Source organism: Squalius cephalus, assembly GCF_949319135.1.
Source record: "Squalius cephalus genome assembly, chromosome: 9".
Classification (NCBI taxonomy): domain Eukaryota; kingdom Metazoa; phylum Chordata; class Actinopteri; order Cypriniformes; family Leuciscidae; genus Squalius; species Squalius cephalus.
The window spans coordinates 21,565,963-21,585,798 of record NC_137130.1 but is presented as its reverse complement, the minus strand read 5'-3'; positions in this window follow the sequence as shown (position 1 = coordinate 21,585,798).

The window sequence follows — 19,836 nt, the reverse complement described above, 5'->3', positions numbered from 1 at the left end:
GCTACGCAGCAGAGTGTGATGCAGTGTGTGTTGTGACACATTCCTCCCTTAACCATCATTACAATTTTACCAGACTAGACGGGATAGCCTTCGTTGCCCTCATGCATCGATGAGCCTTATCGACAATATTTGATTCACCTGTGACTGGTCAAAATGTTATATATATATATATATATATATATATATATATATATATATATATATATATATATCAAATGAGACAGGGAAAAGGTCATGATATTTTGACTGACAAGTTTATAATGAGAGATCTGTACCATGGCAACCAAACTTTGGTTGGTAGGATAACATGAGCAGATGGATGGAACGGCTGGTTTTCCACAGTGACATGAACAACCCCCACCTGCAAAACTAGCCAGTCTTGAATCTCCCCGCACAAGTAAGAGAGCACAGCGAGATGACTTGGCACTGAGAAAATGTATTAGATTCAGGGAACGAATAATTAACTGACGTCAGCTGGAGGATAAGAGCAAAGGTTGAGCTGCAAATATAGCCGAAGTTTTTTTCCTCAATAAATCGTCTGTGGGCATGTAAGAGCGTTAGGAATGGCTGAATATGTCAAGTGGACGGGTCCAGCACTCTGATTAATGTGACAGAAGTCAATGCTGAAATAGAACATCAAACACACATCACAAACAGCAGATCATTCCTCTCTTCTGGGAGAGAGAGCTCTGAGGATACTATAAACAGACGTTATTGGTGAAGACACACATCAGGCGAGATTTGTACCAGTAACCTGTGGTTTTAGACTAACATCTGTGAGAGTCAAACTGTGCAAATCATTCAGGTGTGGATACTGCTTTCATCTGCCAACAGCACTCTTCATTCATGTGATTTTTCAACAAGTTATGATCTGTTACAGCTGTATATTATTGTAGATGAATTGACCTGACAGTTTTAAAAAAACTATTTTGCTAAATTTAAAGTAAAAAAACTGACAGTTGGCAGAATTTAACCATAAATAAATAATACAGCGAGGCATTATCGCATGGGCTTGGTTGTTTTATTAACAGTTACATGCATTATTCAATATTCAAATCAAGTGATTAAAATCTGCTTGCTTGACTTACAGTTAAATCTCAAGTGGCCAACTGTAAAGTAAAAAAAGAACACGTAACCTCCTGTGACACAAATCCAAAACAACATTATAAGATAACTAAAAATTTAAATTAAACATAACTTTTTATTTAAAATTGAGGATGCCCCTTTCCCTATAGTGTGATTCATGTCTTTTAATTATAAAACGTTTTTGAATACATTTTAACAATATTTGGTCCCACTTTATATTAAGTGGTACTATGTATTTACATTGAAATTACTTATATTTAGAAAATACCTGCATGTAATTACCTTAACCCAACCTAAAACCTACCCACACCACCACACCTGTCCCTAACCTTACCCGTATCACACCTCAATAGCAGCACAAGTGTTTTACAATACATCATGAACACAGTAAGTACATTGTACTTATTTTTGATGTAAGTACATACTACTTAAAGCCACTTAATATGAAGTGGGACCGTAAAAAGTAAAAAGTAAAAAGTAGGTAATGCATTAACATAATAATCTAATAAATTACAATATTAAATAAAATATAATATGATATTTATAATATATATTTAATACAAAATATTAATATGTTTATGATCAACTTATCATTGAGAGCCCTTGTGGCTATACATTAACATATTTGGTTGACATCTGAGCCACAGCAAAACAGACTGGAATAAGAATTGGCTTCAAAAGCATTTAGTATATGTGGCTTTGAGCGGTCCAATACCGTAAAATTAGCACCTTTACGGAAAGACGTAAGCGTCTGGACAGGAACCAGCCAGAGACTTGGGGATATTTTGGCAGCTGCCGAGGTAGCGGTTAATGATGGAGCTGATAATATTTCTGTTTTTATTGACCTGTCAGTTCTTATCAGAGACTTTCTCTAAAAACATCCCTCGCCTTTCAGCGCCCCTCTTCAGAGGTCGAGAAGTGGAGGAGGTTGCCACAGGGGTCAAGGTTCAATTGAATTGTTCTGAATTGGCAGGAGAAGATTTAAAGAATATACAGTTTGGAAACATAGGGAAATTAAAGCATAAATGTTTAACAAAAGGAGTGTTGAACATATTTCTGACCCAGTGCCAATTACCTAATTCTTGTATTGTGGTCCTAAAACATCTTCAAAAACAAAAACAAAAACAAAACTTTAGTTTAGGTTTTTGAGTGAAGACTAAAATGAGCAAATGTATCTAATGGCACTTAAAATAAATATTGCTATTGCAAGAGGGCTACTCATGTTGACAGGTCCAAAAGAGAAGACATCGTGCAGATACAAATGGCTCAACCCCAGTACACAGGTTGCAAATCCTGACAACTTTGCGCATGAAGTTAGGTTCAGTTTTAGCCTCCAAAATAAACCATCATTCCTTGGCCAGCCCTCATGCTTCATAAAGACCTTGTGTAGTTATCACCTAAAGTGTGAACCCACTGCTCACACTGTGTTTTATAAACAACAGGGCACTGCCAAGTATAACACACACAATTCCAACTATTTACTATAAAAGATTTGATCTCTGACTGTAAACGTAAAAAAATATCCTGTCTGCCAAAGGGAAAAAATAGCTCTCTGGCAGGTCCACCTTTGTCCATCTCACTTTGACTCACGAGGGGAATGTGCAAACTTATCAGTTTACGAATACCTTTCTTCTTTCCTCACTGAGTTTTCAAATTATTGTGATTTCAGGTGACGCCAAGAGTTGCTAAGACTCCAGATGATGCAATCTTACAATACTGTCAAATATTATCTTTAAATATATTGTAATATCTTTTTAACATTGTACATTTGTTGTGTCTGCTCAACTGAATACACAACATTAACTAATCATAACACTGAACAGTTTCTGTAAAGCTGCTTTGAAACCTGTATGAAAACCTCAAAAATGTGTAGTGAAAAGTGCTAAAAAAAAACAACAACTTGAAATTAATAAATGTGGAACTGAAACTAGACACTAATATATCCATTATGTTTTGCTACCCAATTGTCTCTAGTGATAGTAGTAGTAAGATAAATGTTTCAAAAGTCATATAAAGATGTCCATTTCTAAAAAATATACACTGAATCTATGCATAAGTCCATCTTGGTATCTGAACAGACTGAACTTTCCTTGATATCACTGCAGTGGTAAACAAACATTACCAAGCTGCATGACTGAAGAGCACCTCCACCCTTTGTTCCTGACACCATACACACAGTAAACGATGACCCCTGCAATCTGTTCCCACCGCTTTGTGCTGAAGCCAGAGTTCCACAATAAATCATGCAGGCAAGAGATTGCTGTGCGCGATGTGGAATCTTCATGTGATGTGATGATATCTAGAACACGTACATGTGCTAGGTGCCCTCTCACATGCCAAGAGAAGCTTCTGTCTCTGCTTTTAGACCATCCACTCACCCGGACCTTTAATGTGAAAAGCTCTTGCCGCTGTAATTTGTAGCCTGCTGAAACTATCAAGAGATTCAGTGTAGGAAAATATATGGTGGAATGTACCCAGAGGTTGGGTAAATATTCAATATATAAGTGTAGTTTTGAGGGGGACGGGGAGACATGACCCACTAAATGGACGTTCTTAATCCATGCTGAAAATAATTGAGCATGAGTAAGTAATGAGCCAGTAAATGAAGCATTGACAGCTACAGGCCACATGCAGGGCAAAAATGAAAATTAGAAGTGACTTAGAACCTTAAGACAGTACAAGCTGATGCTTAGATGCTCAGGTCCAATTAAATTGCATTTACCTTGACGTCAGTGCTGCAAATCTGTACCAGATTCCAAAGGCATTCAACTGGATTTGGAGAGGACTGTGGAGGCCACTATCACAATTGAGGAGCGAGCTTAAGCTGATGTGTTTTTTGGGGGGTTTTTGGGACATTGTGGTTTATTCTAATGGAGGCAGCCACTAATAGACCTTTGTTTATTTGCTTGTTTGTATATAACAATATTGGATATTGTTCATTTTACTTTAAATGTCTCAGCCACATGATCCTTCAGAAATCATTCTAATATGCTGATTTTGCTGCTCAAGAAACATTTAGTATTATTATCAGTGTTGAAACAGTTGTGCTGCTTAATATTTTTTAACTATATTTTTTGATGGACAGAAAGAACAGCTTTTGCTTGAAATATTTTGAAACATACTAAATGTTTCACAGTCACTTTTGATCAATTTAATGTGTCCAATCTGAATAAAAGCATTCATTTCTTTAAAACAAAAAAACAAATTACTGATAAATCAACATATGACCAATAATCCCTACACCGACTCTCACAATCGGCTCACTTCTGGCCATCACGACTGTGACTTCAGCTCAGCAGCTCCACTGGCTGATACTCATCTCCCTCATCATCACTCATCACCAACACTGAAGCACAGTAATTACTGGCCCTAAACTCATCTCCACTCAGACTTCAGACAGAGACTGTCCACATGCAGCTCTAAATCCCTAACCAGATGTCACAGTGTACATCTTACTAGGTATCTGCATATCAAATAGCCAGCCAGAACTGTCTGTACCAGGGACAGCAGAAAGGTCATATTAGAACAGCTGACGACAGGAGTAGCATTTTTGAAGTTTGAAGATATCTAGGCCTCTGTTGCCAATATTATCAACCGATTGCTTTGGTCATTCAGTGGCCGATTGACTGGCTAGCCATCTTCATAAGTTAAATAATGTTTAGACATATTTTGGTATTCAGAGCTGCAAAACATATTAATTAAACAGTGTCATCAGACTGATACTGTCTGAAATAAATGTAACGACCTGGTGACACATGTATGGTGTAAACTATCAGAAATGTGGCACCAGGACAGAGAGAAAGAGATCCTCCGATATTAGATTACATTAGCCTTCTCTCAAGTACGGCGATTGTCACATTGTGCCGTGGTCTTCTTACTCTGTACCGTAGTGCTCATCAGAAACCAATTGAGTTTTAATTATGCTGTTTGGATTTAATTACGCTCTGCTTTGCATGCCCGTAATGTTATCTCTACAGTCTATCCATTACTAATGAGATTTAAAAAAATTACAAGCCAGCATAGTGACATAATGATGCAGAAAATAAGTCTCCGAACGTATAGCTTCTCCGCAGGGCACCGCGCATCGTACAGAAGATGAGAATATAGCAATTTGTCAAGCTGAACATAATGAGTAACACCTGCTTCTCAGTAAAATGCTGTACACAACCACAGTCACACACTGTATGTGGCCGCATACGCAGCGAGGGTCAGTCGCATTCTCTTGTGACAGAGAACACAGGTGCCAGGTTCACTCAAGCCCAACTATGATAATCCCCACATCCCACGCCAGTTTGTTCCAGCATTAGCCGGAAAGACTGAAGACCTTGCATTGTAACAAGACAATTACAACAAATTTACCTTCGACTTACACGTTGCATTCATTCTAAGCATTTTCTGTTGAATTTTCACTCTTGTGTTGCAGCTGGTTTTAGGTTGTGCAATATAAGCCGATAAGTTGGGCTATAAATGCACAGAGAAAAACCATTAATGTAGAATGAATTGATTTTTTATCAAAGATATATGTTGATCATCCTGCTGAAGAAGAAAGGTTTGTCTCATTAAAAGTCTGCTGTTCCTCCACTGCCCCATGGTGCTGAAACCGAGGTGTTAAAATGAGGTCTTGATTTATTAAGTACTAATTGTTGGTGTGAATGTCACTGCTCTAGTCTGGTGCGGGTTACTGACAGTCTCCACTGAGTGTGAACTTTTAGCGGCTGGCAGATTCATGGGATGAACCCCTGCTGAGGAAAGAATATTTTTGAAAAGTTGCAAAGTTGTTGCCACCACCCGAAAATCGCCCCTCGCGTCCTAGGGGGGTATTGTTTATTTTTTTCACCTCCAACAGGCTAGTGATTGATGAGAGGGGGGCTGTCTGTGAAAAGAACAGAGAGAAAGATTGGGGAAGTGAGCAGGACAAGGAGGTGGAAGAGAGGAACAGGCCTAAAATAAGTCAGTCATGGGTTTGGACTGCTCGCAGGTCAGTGGCGAAGATGTGTTCACAAGCCAAACGCATAGGCCACATGACAGACATGGCAGGACATTGCTGGAGGCCCAAAAAAAGAGGGGCCCGCAGCTCTATTTATGGAGCAGAAATTCAGCCACGGACACGCACTGTCAGCTCATGATGGATCAGTGAGAGGAGGCCTGGGATGGGTGGGCAGCAGGGTTATATTATTGCAGCACTGGGGTTTTAGGGACAACATTTCACCAAGCATGCACCAAGCCCCGTTCATGGTATAAACTGATCATTGGACATCTGTGCTATTATAGCTTTTCTAAAAGAGTGTGATCATGTCAGCAACCTGTGTAAAATTAGCTTTATCATATGTGTGAGTATGTGTGACCAAAATGGCCCCCTTGTGGGAACAGTTTTTAAACCGCTTATAAATCAACATGATGGAAAAATGCAGAACGTTTTCTGTGAAGGTTGTGATTAGGGGTCGGGTTAGGGGATATAATATACAGTTTGTACAGTATTAAAATAATTATGTCTATGGCAAGTCCCCATAGAACATAAAACTGTGTGTTTGTGTGTGATCTTACTGTATTTTTGATCAAATAAATACAACATTGGTGAGCATAGTACATGCACATAAATCCATACATACACATATATATATATATATATTTGTTATCAATGAGTCTAATTTAATAATTGATTATGATAAACAGATTCCAGAAGGTCATGAATGATGTCATGCTCAATGTGTTTGAGCACAGAGAAGCAAGTTGTTTTCATCGAACAAAGCAGGGCTTCCTCTTACAATCCAGCATTTAATACTCTACAGAACATCATTCTAAAGGCTGCTGAGTCTGACTCCCAGCTTTCTCCTGCACAGCTGCTGCAGCGGGTCGAGTGCGTTCTCTAAGATTGAGCCAGGTTTGGAATAGCAGTGATGACCCCTGTAGTGAAAGTCTGCAGATCCCGTTACGACCCCCCTTCAGCCGTCCGGCCATTTGATTTATTTATCTGCTCAGAATTTACAGCTTGTGAAATAGTCTCAGTTAACAGCACAGAGCGGGATGGGGTGCAGAGCAGTGCTGGGGGGCAGGTGGAACAATAGTGTCCGCTTCACGGGAGGCGCAAGATCAACCTGTGCGCGTACCAGCGTTTGCAGCTGGTGTATGCGTTCCTCATGTCTGACACACCTCACTCAAGGAGGAGAGTATAAATCCAGTCCGTAAGGAGGAGGGGACGTGTCACATAACTGGTTGTCGTTTTTTAAGACGTGAGGAAACATCACTCGGCTTGATTTCGTTTTGAAATACAGCAATACCATGAAAGCTTGAGCAAACATTTATAGATAAGAGCACCCTGGGCTCTATTAGTGCCACTGACCACTACAAAGCTTCAGCTCCGGCGAAAACAGAGTATTTTAGGCTATGTCTAAAAATGGCACATTCGTTGCAAAACACTCAACAATACCGTTCAAATGGTCAATACTAGTGTTTTCAGGCATTTTACAAAAGTTTCTTGTCCACACTGAAATGTCAGAAAAGGTTTAAATCGTTTTACTGCGCATACTGTAAACATAATAAAAACTCACTGAGATGATGCCGAGAGAGAGACCAGACATAATCAAGTTATCACGCTATTCTTCCGGCACGATAACTTCATTAGCAAAATATCCCACCACCTCCTGGTGTGTTCAGGTCACACTCAAAATCTCTATCCCATGAATGGTCTAAAATGCAATTGTTCTCTTGCATCTTTGCAGGAATGTAATATGAAGATTGTACAAAGTACCATTTATTTTTAACACTATGGAAATGGATATATTTTCAAATACCTCTGTTTTCAAAGTCCACACTACAATGTGAAAACATCATTTTTAATTTACCCACTTAGGAGAGCAACCTCAAAAAGCTCAGTTTTTGCAGGACAAAGACAGTCTCAGTGTGGCCGGAAGACCAAAAGTAGAGAAAAAGATGTGTTTTCAAATGTATCTGTATTAATGCAGACATAGCCTTAAAGGATAAAAGTGCCCTTGTTATGCTATTTTAAAGGCTACTAATTTTGTTTTGGAGTCTCCTGCAACAGGTTTAGATGCATTGAAAGTCAATAAACTGTTTCATTTTCTCATAATACACTGCACATCACCACATTTTTCAATGATTCTCAAACGACTCGTTGGATGAATCAGTCTCTGTAAATCCCTCCTTTCCGAGCCTGCTCTGCTCTGATTGTGGTTGGTCTACCACACACAGTGCCTTGTACACACAGTAAAGACAGCAAGGGTGATGACGATTTTTTCAGTACTTTAGGCATGTTTACTTCAATAACTGTATAAAAACTGTAAGTCATTTATAGAAGTGTTACTGACATTATGCCAGGCTGCCTTGGTCACTGTCTGCCATTGTCTGTGATGTTTGAATATTCATAAAAACAACCATTTTAATAATAAAACTATTTCTATTAAATGTTTTGTTTCCCACAAATTCACAAAAGCAAGCATTTTGATAATCCCGTATTGAACTTCGAGATTTGAGAAGCAGTCGTCAGTAAAACGACGTGTTGTGGGCTGGTCAAGTTGTTCGCGGGCAGACAACGTACAACATAACATAGGCGGGCATTATGCAAATGTATCTTCTAGTGATGTAGAACCGTAAAGCAGTAGGATTCTAATGAAAAACGACTCGTGTGGGCAGTTCAGAGTCGATTCTTTCTTTTGGGAGACAATAACTTTATTTTTCGTGCACTTTCGACTTTATTACTTTGCAGAACGTTTACATTGACATAACAGCTATTACACACTGCATGAAAGGGAATATTCGAAAAACCACAATAGGGGCACTTTAAAGCATTAAATATACACAGACACTCCTGTCCCCTTTTTAGTTCTCCACACTGTGGTTTATTTTGCTCTAAAACTCAGGCCTCTCAGAAGCATAAGCACAGAGCTTGTAGGTCTGTCAGTGTGTGGCTTGTAAAAAAAAAAACATATAACAGAGGCATAACAGTGCTCTTCCATTTTCTTCACTGATATCACACTTTCCAAATGATTATCTCCTTAATTAATTGAAAGGATATGCATTTTACATTTGGTCAATGGGTTTAATTTTTTTTGTATTTATTGGATGGTTTAGAGAGTGCCAAAGAGAGGGTGTGACAAACTCTTCTTTGACTTTGTCCTGTTGTGAACTAGGCTGAGGTGAGTGTTTGTGCTGGTGGTTGTGGTCTGGGCACTGCGGGGGCCAAAGGTCATAAAGACTTTTGCCTCATAAATGTCTGCTCTGTGCCTGCAGGTCATAACCTCATGTGGCGGTAGGAACGTCTGACTCTATGCATATATTTTAATGTAGGGGCTTCCACTGTTAAATATTTGTCTTTCTGTGCTGTTTGGCAGAAGAACGATGCTGTTTGGGAGTTGAATAGCTGTCAGGGGACCTGGGGATGAAGCATTTGAAATAACAAAGTACCCTGTGTTACCATATATGCCCCTGATCTGCTGGCATAAAGAGATGCTTTAGAGTTTTAGTGTGAAACTGGGACTTTTATGATGAAAATGTTCAGCAATATTTTATATAGATTTTACATCAATAAACAGGCCAGCCAAAATAATAGTGAATATGTTCTGTAATAGCCGACAAAATGCTTTCAGTAGTAATAATAATTTTATTGCATAATAGTAATAATAATAATAATAATATAGGCTTCAGCATCCCTGCAACCCTGGATAAAGCGGTTTGGACAATGGATGGATGGATAATAATAATAATAATAATAATACTATTATTATTTTAAGTAAAACAATATTTACGACAACTTAAAATACTTGGATTACATTCTGACACCATTAAATAAGCCATTACACATTTTAATTAACCTTATTTTCTTAATAGACACTGCAATTTTTTCTCTCCACAAGAAGGTAGTGGTCACAAGGGTTATTCTTCTAATAAGACATAAAATGACTCATATGAGAGGAAACTGTCTGATGAAACTAAGGAGTAAACAAACAACTACCCACCCCAAATGCCATCAACCCAAAGTGGGGGAGAGTTGCAGGGTTGGGGGGTAGACTAAAGGGAAACCAAGAGTGGAAATGTCATAAATCAGCTGGATTTTAGAATCTGATGACAAACCTAATTCCTGTCTGAAAAGAGCCGAGCCATCCCCTCCTGACTGTCATCGAAGCCGGCCTATAAACATCGCAGCTGTCAGCCAAACTCGCGAGGCCCGTGAAGGACATGCCATTGTACCTCTCGCATGCTCTCTTCCTGGGCCAATTCTGGAATGGTGCTGCTGCTGAATTTCATTTTACATTTTGTCACATTCAACCCCTTGCTCAAACTCCACAAAACTCCACCCCGACAACCCGATCCACTAGCCAGCACCTCCAGCCCCCTTCATTTGGTTGTGTCTGACCATCTGTTGAAGGGCATTACTTCTTTAAAATCACTTCATCCTCCTATTGCTTCTAAAACAGGTTGTGAAAACTTAATATGGAAACATGGGTGATGGTTGGATGCTGAGAAAAGGAAAGGGGGGATAGTGCTGGGGGAAGGGAGTATACATACAGTGCTAAATGTTACCACTGCGTAAGGTGAGTAGAGGAGCTTAAGAGGCCATTTTCCACTCAACAAATGTCTCCCACTGCTGCCACACACACAGTAACTCGCCAAAACAGATCATGGTAATGAGATAGGCCTTCTCATAAATGTTCTGTAATAACTAATACAATAAAATATGATATGACATATAAAACTTCGGCTAGAGTTTAAAGAACCTAGTCATAATAAAATGGTAACGTATATAACCTTATTCAGGACAAAGGGAAAGATTATCAACAACTATAATTAAAAATCAATATATATAATAACATTAAAACTGTGGAGTCAGTCAGTTTCTTGAGCAGCAAATCAGCATATTAGAATGATTTCTGAAGGATCATGTGACACTCAAGAGTAATTATGCTGAAAATGTAGCTTTGCCATCACAGGAATAAAGAAAATTTTAATATAAGTTTTTTTTTTTTTTTTCAAAAACGAAAAAAATGTAACAGTATTGATGATAACATTAGTTAATAATAACAAATATTTTAATACATACAAAATTTATATTTATATATGCAGAAAGCAGCCCCAGTGACATTTTCCTGCTTATTTGTGACGTGTCACATCCAATGTAGAGGCCAAAGAAATGAGTAAACGTAGCCTTGGAAAAAATCAAGAATCAAAACAAAAAAGCACCCATTGTCACTACAATCAACCGAAATGAAAATCCAACAGAGCCATTCTGTTTCTGTGGACAGACTTTACAAAGAAACTCTTTTTCGCCTCACGCAGAGGAAGTCTAGAGACCCAACTAATTGCAGCTTCCTTCAAGTTAAAGTGGGACATAAATGCTACGAAGAATTATAGCTTGAAATAAATTTGTAACAAACTCCAAGATGGGGGCTTCCACCTCATCAGCTTTTTGGCCTCTGCATTGGACGCGACACATCATAAATAAGCAAGAGAATGTCACAGGGGCTGCTTCCTGCCTAATTAAATAAACATGTGCTGTGTGATGCTGTGAATGCCTGGTGTTGTGTGTGTACCATACTACAAATATACACACATCTTGCCGCAACACACATGCACAGGTCACAAACACAAACTTCCTGCCTGCATCTTTCTCTCTCTTTCTCAATCAAGTCCTGACAAACATACGAGAATAAACCAGTTCCTGATCTCTTAAGGACTATAATTCAGCCTCTTCTTCAATATAAGAATTGACAATTCATGGAGCAGATTTAAAACATCAGCAAATACCTAGTTTATACACTTCTAGCATGCAATAAATATAACCTAACGCTAAAGTTGAATATTTGATTGATTTGCATCCATATACAGTGTACACCTCATATCCTTCTCCAGTCAAAAGCAATCTAGTTAAAATGTTAAACTTTGTTGGGTAAGCGGTCACCAGACCTGAAAAAGTTGAGCTCAAAAGCCTTAAACTCACACCCCAGGCTCAGATGATGTCAGTCAACACCTAAATACTCTTGTCTAAGCTCAACGTTAATTGTATCCATCATCACCTGCAGTGATCGAGACATCCGGCCGACACAAAGCCGGTTTTGCCGAGCCTGGAAAGACCAGCACTAGGGCAAATGGCTACCATTGTTTCCATTCTCTACCACACCAACTCCATTGTCATTTTTGGGAGGGTGATTGCTGTAATAGCCTTGTAATTGGCTTTAAATGGATTAGGACAGAGGCACAGCAGTGAGAATCTGGACCGCATACAGCTACACACCCACCACATAGGCTGAGCTGGACACAGACGGTCTCTACATGCCAACTTAATTCAGTGGTGGTTCAAACGGTTTGTAATGGAAACGGTGCAGAATTTAAGTTGATCATTTGCAGGGTAAAATTTTTTGAAAATGATACCATATAAAAAGTACCACTGTACATTTTTTTTTATTATTTAACAAAAGGAGGAGTGCTTTTACCACTACCACATACTGTTAAGAGGTCTGGGGTGAACCAGCCTGATCTTATTAGCATTCAGGTACACACATTTTTTTGTGAAATACACTGAAACATACAATATGGACATACTGACAGGATTTATAACATAAAATATTTATGAACGCACAGCTTTAGAAATGTAAAAATCTTAATAAAAAAAAAAAAGTATATATATATATATATATATAGGCCTATGAATACATTTGTCTTACATTTAAATTTGTTACAGTTTACTATTATATAGATATTTTGGATACACTACTCTTAAAGGCCTACTGAAGTGCACTAAAACGTGCATCTGTCACAGTGTCTGGTTGGTTGTTGTGGGTGTGGGGTCTGAGTGTGTAGTGCTTGTTTGTTGCTTAGTAACCAGCTGATCACATCACACTTAATCAGTCCGCAGCTGCAGCTAGTTACTTCTGTTGTTAGCTGCCTATATCTAGTGGGATTGATTATTGCTTGGTGTCGGTTCGTCACTCTTGTTTGTGCTCTCTTACCCAGTTCCGGTGCCTGCGTTTCCTTACGGAGTTATTTCCTCGATCTCGTCTGTGTTTCCAGACTTCTGGAGATCGTTTGGAGTTCTCTTCATCCAGTTCCAGTTTGGCATCCGCGCTGGATTTATTCATATCATTCATCCTCTCCTGTGAATTTGTATCCTGGTAGCCCGCCTGCTATACGTGGTGTTTTGAGTATAATCACTGTTTCAACCTGTCTTCAATAAACTGCTTGCTTGCATTTGGATCTACGACTCTCATTCTGACAGCATCATTATTCAATGTGTTGACATAATTTCCACAGAAACAGGAAAACGGGGTGAGACATATTGAACAGCCCCTCCCCTTTTTAAAAATAGCCAACAGCGTGTAGTTTATATTACAGCTCGGCCAGAGCCGTTGAGCTCGGTAAAGCTGCAGTTTCCTCCTAATCTCCTCCATATTGCTTTAAAATATAGCATTCTGTGCAGAATTCCAATGGGTCCAATACTTTTTCTGGTATGTTCGACTCACGTAAATGATCCGCTCTGTACTATCATGACTGGACCAGAGCAGACTGTGCACGCTTTGACGGTTCGCGTGACACTGACATGAAACCAGACTTTATTCGCCCCAATGGAAAGCAAATTTACACTGTCTGAATCGTTCCCTACCCTCTATATAGTGCACTATGTGCTATTCACCATGTAGAAAATTGTAAAATTGTGTGAACATGTGACCGATTTTAGCTGCAGTTTCAGCATCTATTTATAATGTTAGGGGCTGGATGCTTTAGATTCTAGAGAGCATTTGATTGGACCGAAAATCTGATTAGAAGCTGTACAGAGTGATGTCATCAAAATCTTTGATCCACATTGGCAGAAGTGAAAAACTGCAAGTTTTGAATGCTTATATCTTCTGAATGCAAATTGTGTCATTGTTTTGGAGCATACTAGTTTATACAGTAGATAGGCAAACATATTCACACTAAAAGCCAAAAAAACTTCAATTTTGATGGACTTTAACCACTTTTCAACAATAAAAACACAATTAGGCAAATAAATGTACAGTGAAAATACTTTGTTACATTATACTTCGTTACTATTATTCAACATTACGCTGGGTTAACTGATTTGCATATTCTCCAAAATCTGACAGATAATTACTTATAGTTGTGACCATAACATGCAATACGTTGAGGGTAATGACAACCACTGAAATATGAGATTTACTCATTTCCCAATTAGTTTTATTTCGTGAACACAACTGAAGGGGTGAAGTTACAGGGGCAAAATGCACATAATAATTATCATCCAGTTGCATTTTTTCTTATGCAGACTAAAGTCTGAAGTATTTTGTTAATTAATACTACAAACATTTATGAGAATGATGCTGGTTAATGAAGAGGAATGATTAATGTACATTTTCAAAACATCTCGGTTACAAATGTAATTGTAACGGATCAGCCAGGCTCCACCGTCAGCCAATCACAACTTTCTCAATCACCTGAATACTAATCACCCGCACCAGCATTTCATTCCCTCAACATCCCAACCTGCATATAAGCACACACAGTCACTTTGTCTGGTCTCGTGGTGAGCTAGGACTCACTTACCTGTTGACTCGAGATTCCTGAATTATTGTTACCTGTCTCCAGCATTTCTCCATCGTCTTCCTATTACACATTGTCTCCAGTGTCTCCTGTTCTGTGTTGTGTTCCATTGGATACTTACACTATATTGGCAAAAGTTTTGGGACGTATGCCTTTCCAGACACGTCTCCACTGCTCTAGAGTCCAGTGGCGGCATGCTTTACACCACTGCATCCGACGTTTTGTATTGCATTTGGTGATGTAAGGCTTGGATCCAGCTGCTCGGCCATGGAAACCCATTCCATTAAGCTCTCTACACACTGTTGTTGAGGTAATCTGAAGGCCACACGAAGTTTGGAGGTCTGTGCAAGAGCGCTTCTGGTGGCCCAGCATGGCAGCCTCCCTCTGATGGTAACACATGTATCCTAGTCATTGTTGATCGTTTCTCTAAGTCTTGTCATCTGATTCCTCTAAAGCAGGGTTTCTCAAACTCGGTCCTGGAGGGCCACTGTCCTGCACAGTTTAGCTCCAACCCTGATCAAACACACCTAGCTGTGAGTTTCTAGTGATCCTGAAGACATTGATTAGCTTGCTCAGGTGTGTTTAATCAGGGTTGGAGCTAAACTGTGCAGGACAGTGGCCCTCCAGGACCGAGTTTGAGAAACACTGCTCTAAAGGGTCTGCCCACGGCCATGGTCATAGCTGAACTCCTGTTTAACCATTTTTTTCGGTACTATGGAATCCCTGAAGACGTTGTATCAGACAGAGGTCCTCAGTTCATCTCCCAGGTACTGAAGGCCTTTTTTAAACTCCTAGGTGTGACCATAAGTCTTTTATCTGGTTACCATCCTCATTCGAACAGGCAAACGGAGAGGAAGATCCAGGAGATTCCTGAGAACCTTCTGCTATGGCCACCAGAACTTTTGGAACCAATTCCTAGAGTAGGCCGAGTACGCGCAGAACTCCCTCCGTCAGCCTCCCACTGGACTTACTCCCTTCCAGTGTGTGCTCGGCTACAAGCCTCCACTGTTCCCGTGGTCCGGGGAACCATTGGATGTCCCGTCAGTCAACAATTGGTTCTGAGAGAGTAAGAGGGTCTGGGATGCTGCACTGCTGTAGAGAGCAGTGTGCAGGCAAAGAACTCAAGTGGATGCCCGGAGAGCCAAAACACACACATTCCAACCAGGACAGGTTTGGCTCTCTACCCGTGACATCAATATGTGCCTGCCCTGCAAGAAATTGAGTCCTATACGTTGGTCCCTTCACCATCACTCTTCAGATCAACCCAGTCACTTATACACTACAGAATTCACCCATCATTTCATGTCTCACTGTTAAAACCTTACCACTCACCTGTGTCTGTTTCCCTCACAGAGCCTGGTCCGACAGGGGAACCCCCCTTCCATTGTTCCAGGAGGATAGAGCAGTCTACACAGTTAGTCAAATCCTGGACTCCCGGCACTGTGGTGGCTGTTTAGAGTATCTCATGGACTGGGAGGGCTATGGGCCAGAAGAACATTCATGGGCGACGAGGATGCAGGCAGAGCTCAGGGCCTGGTATTCTTCAGAATACCTTCAACGGAATATGGCCAAGGAATATCCTACCTGTCAATTCAGGGGACACTATACCTCTAACCAGGGCTGGCCTGTGGCATGGGCGTCATAGGCGGTTGCCTAGGGTGCAAAATGACAGGGCAGGTGCCGCAAAAGTGGCAGGTCCAGTTCTACGGTGGTGCTAGATGGTGCTAAGCACCCTCAAATGAAAGCAAGAGCACCCTTAGGTTAATTCAATAATAAAATCTTATTGTAGAAACTGATTAACACTCAAGTGCGTATGTTTGCGCTCTGGAGAGCATCAAAGGGTTTCTATTTACAATGTGTTTTTGCAGTGTTGAGCAAAGAAGCCAATCACAGACATGTCTGTTGATTTCTTGAATGCCATGGCCAATCAGAGGTGTAAGTGGTGTAAGAGGTGTAAGTTCCAACTCCGTGATCGAACCTGCCTGGCACTATGGTGGCTTCAGGACCCGAATCGCAGGGTGCAGGTGCTCTATTTTCAACCCATACGAAAGAACAAACAACAAAGGAGCTTATCACAATGACCGAATCATAAAAAACACGCGCTCAACTCCCTCGAGAGCAGAACATGCTCCGCTCAAACGCCAGACTCTATCACTAATCAAGAATCACGCATAGAACAGTCACAAACACATCACTGTGAGTGCCTTCAACTCCCTCAAGAGCTGAACGTGCTCATGGAAACACTAAATACTATCCCTCAGGAGAGAACAAAGAAGTAAAAGCTTCTTACCTGTCTCTTTCAGTCAGTCTTACAAGTGAATCACAAAGCATGCCTCACAATGAATGCATTCAGTTCGCTGGAGAACTGAACGCGCATGCTCCTTTTCCAAACACATAACACACAAATTGTGTGTCCTCAAGTGTCGTTTCTGATACGGGGGCACATACTTTCCTGAAGCGCTTGATAGCCTTCACACATTCATAAATAAACGGATCCTGAAGACAAAAGATACTTGTATACTATGGTCGCACCGGTAGTGATGTCATAGGCTGTCACCAGCCAATGCTATTGTCGCGCTTAGACACGTGCTAAAGACACCGGTCAAGCCGGAGGCGTTCCCCAAAGCATCCTAGGATGCAGTACGAGTAGTCAGAATACCCATTCAAAAGGGAACTGAAAAAGTCCAATAGTTGAAATAAATAAGTTAAAGGACAATTCCGGTATTTAACACTTTGAGTCTATTTTGTAGTTTGTTTTGGATGAACAAGAGTGGTGGACAAAGAAATTTTGACAATGGTTCCTGTCGCGACTTTTTGACTATTTTAGAATTGCCCATGACCGCTTTAGAATGGGAGTCTATGGCCATGCACAAACATGTCATTAAAACAACCCTTAACGTTCGTTTTCAAAACTGTGCAACTCACCGAGTGGTTAGTGGTGTTCGTTGATTATTAAAAAACAAGTAGCGTAGCGAAATACAGTTTCTGTCGTGTTTTATTTGGCATTTTGTAAAATCCATTGATTTCCGTTGGAGGACTCATTGCTCGTTGATATTACTGCGCTAACGGAAACGGAAAGGATGCTGTTTACATTTGATTGTAGTCTTTTAGGTCTTTTCGCTCGTTTCTCTGTCTCTCAGAAGGCTAGCGTGAGCAGAGCAACGGAAGAGCGGAAGTTTATACGCGGTTGTGAGGTATCTGAAAAAATAGTTCCACTATAGAAAAATAAACGGATTGAAATCATATATTGCGCCGATATATTTGTTTTTAATCATCAACGAACACCACTAACCACTCGGTGAGTTGCAGAGTTTTGAAAACGAACGTTAAGGGTTGTTTTAAGGACATGTTTGTGCATGGCCAATAGCCGCGTTTCCACTGTCGGGCCAGGGCCGGGCCAGGGCTTTAAACGGGCCGTGCCGGGCTAATAGCCTCGGGCCAATAGCACCGGGCCTGCGTTTCCACTGTCGGGCCAGAAGCTCCACAGCGCTTCACTAAAACACGCCCGTAACACGCCTCTCTGGAACAACGTCACACTAACCCATCCTTTCACCAACAAATGGAAGTTTTATCAGAAAACTAATCACTGGAAACAGCGTTGAAAACAAACATAAAAGCGGCCGTTTGCTAGCATTTTTTTGTTGTTGTTGTTTACTTGAATATTTAAAACCCAGGCATTGATGTTTTACCACAGATTTACATTAAAAAGTGATACATTGATCATAATGAATTAATTTATGTCAAAATTGCACATTAGTCACTCAGAAATAAATTACCGTTAACGTTAGGTCTATTTCACAAAAGAAAGAGGACACACTTACTTTTTCAGTCGCGTCTGTTTCTTTATCATATTTACATCACATTTAGAAAAAAATTATAATTTCTACAAATATATGCCACGACCTGATGAGCTTTAGCAATCTCTCGACTCCCATACAGATATTTCAGTCAGAGAAACAGAGGAAGCTCCCGAAAAAAAGTTACTTTATTTTATGATAATCCGGTTTAAAGAGACGAGACGTAGGCTATGACAGATAAAATAAAAACATGACTGTCATAGCCTTTAAGATTGGTCTGATTTCTTCAAGCGTTCGCTATGTTTTTTTTTACTATGCGTATTTTCAAGCGTTTACTATGTTTACTATGGTAACGGTTAGCGCGCATAGTCTTTTGCATCACAAACAGAAGGCATTCAAACATGAACGCGAGTTAAATTATTTTATTTTTAAGTCTTTAATGCTGACAGAATCATCCGGCGCTGGTAAACTCCTCCTCTGTTGGTAACCACTCCTCTAGCCCGAGCTGGCCCGCTTTGGCCCAAGGTATTCGACGGGCCAGAAATCCTGGCCGTTGGCCTCGAGTAAGCCCCGATCCAGCCCCGGAAGTGACAGTGGAAACGCGACTGGCCCTGGCACGCACTAGCACGACCCGGCCCTGGCCCGACAGTGGAAACGCGGCTATTGACTCCCAGTCTAATGCGGTCATGGGCAATTCTAAAATAGTAAAAAAGTCGCGACAGGAACCATTGTCAAAATTTCTTTGTCCACCACTCTTGTTCATCCAAAACAAACTACAAAATAGACTCAAAGTGTTAAATACCGGAATTGTCCTTTAAACTAAAATAAGCCATTAAGATAAATAACAAATATTTTCTTGGTAACACTTTGTAATAAGTTACCATTTGGTAACATTAGTTTACATAAACTAACAATGAGAACTACTTCTTAATATACTATATATTTATATTAATATATAAAAATTCTAATATACCAGTATATTAATTATGATGTTAATCTCAACATTTATAACTTGTACTTATTAATATTTGACTTAAGATAACATGAACTAACAATAGTTAGTTTAATAATTTTAAAGCTTATTAAATACTATAACAAATGCTTTGCTTGTTGATCATTTTAGTCAATGCATTGTTGTTATTTATCTGAAATAAATGTATAATCTCCATTTAATTTAGCCTTAAAATAGGGTTGCATATACAGAATTCACAACAGCGCCTCAAAAATAAGCATTTCTTACATTCAAAGGCAGTAATAAATTAATAAAAGTGAGTGTTTGTTTTAGAGGAAGAGAGAAGTCCCTTCAATTAAAAGAGCGTCTCTCACTGGAGCTCTCCTTACTGCAGTAAATTTAACTTGGCATTCCTTTGTATGGAGCAGGTGTTTGGGATTACTGAGAAAACCC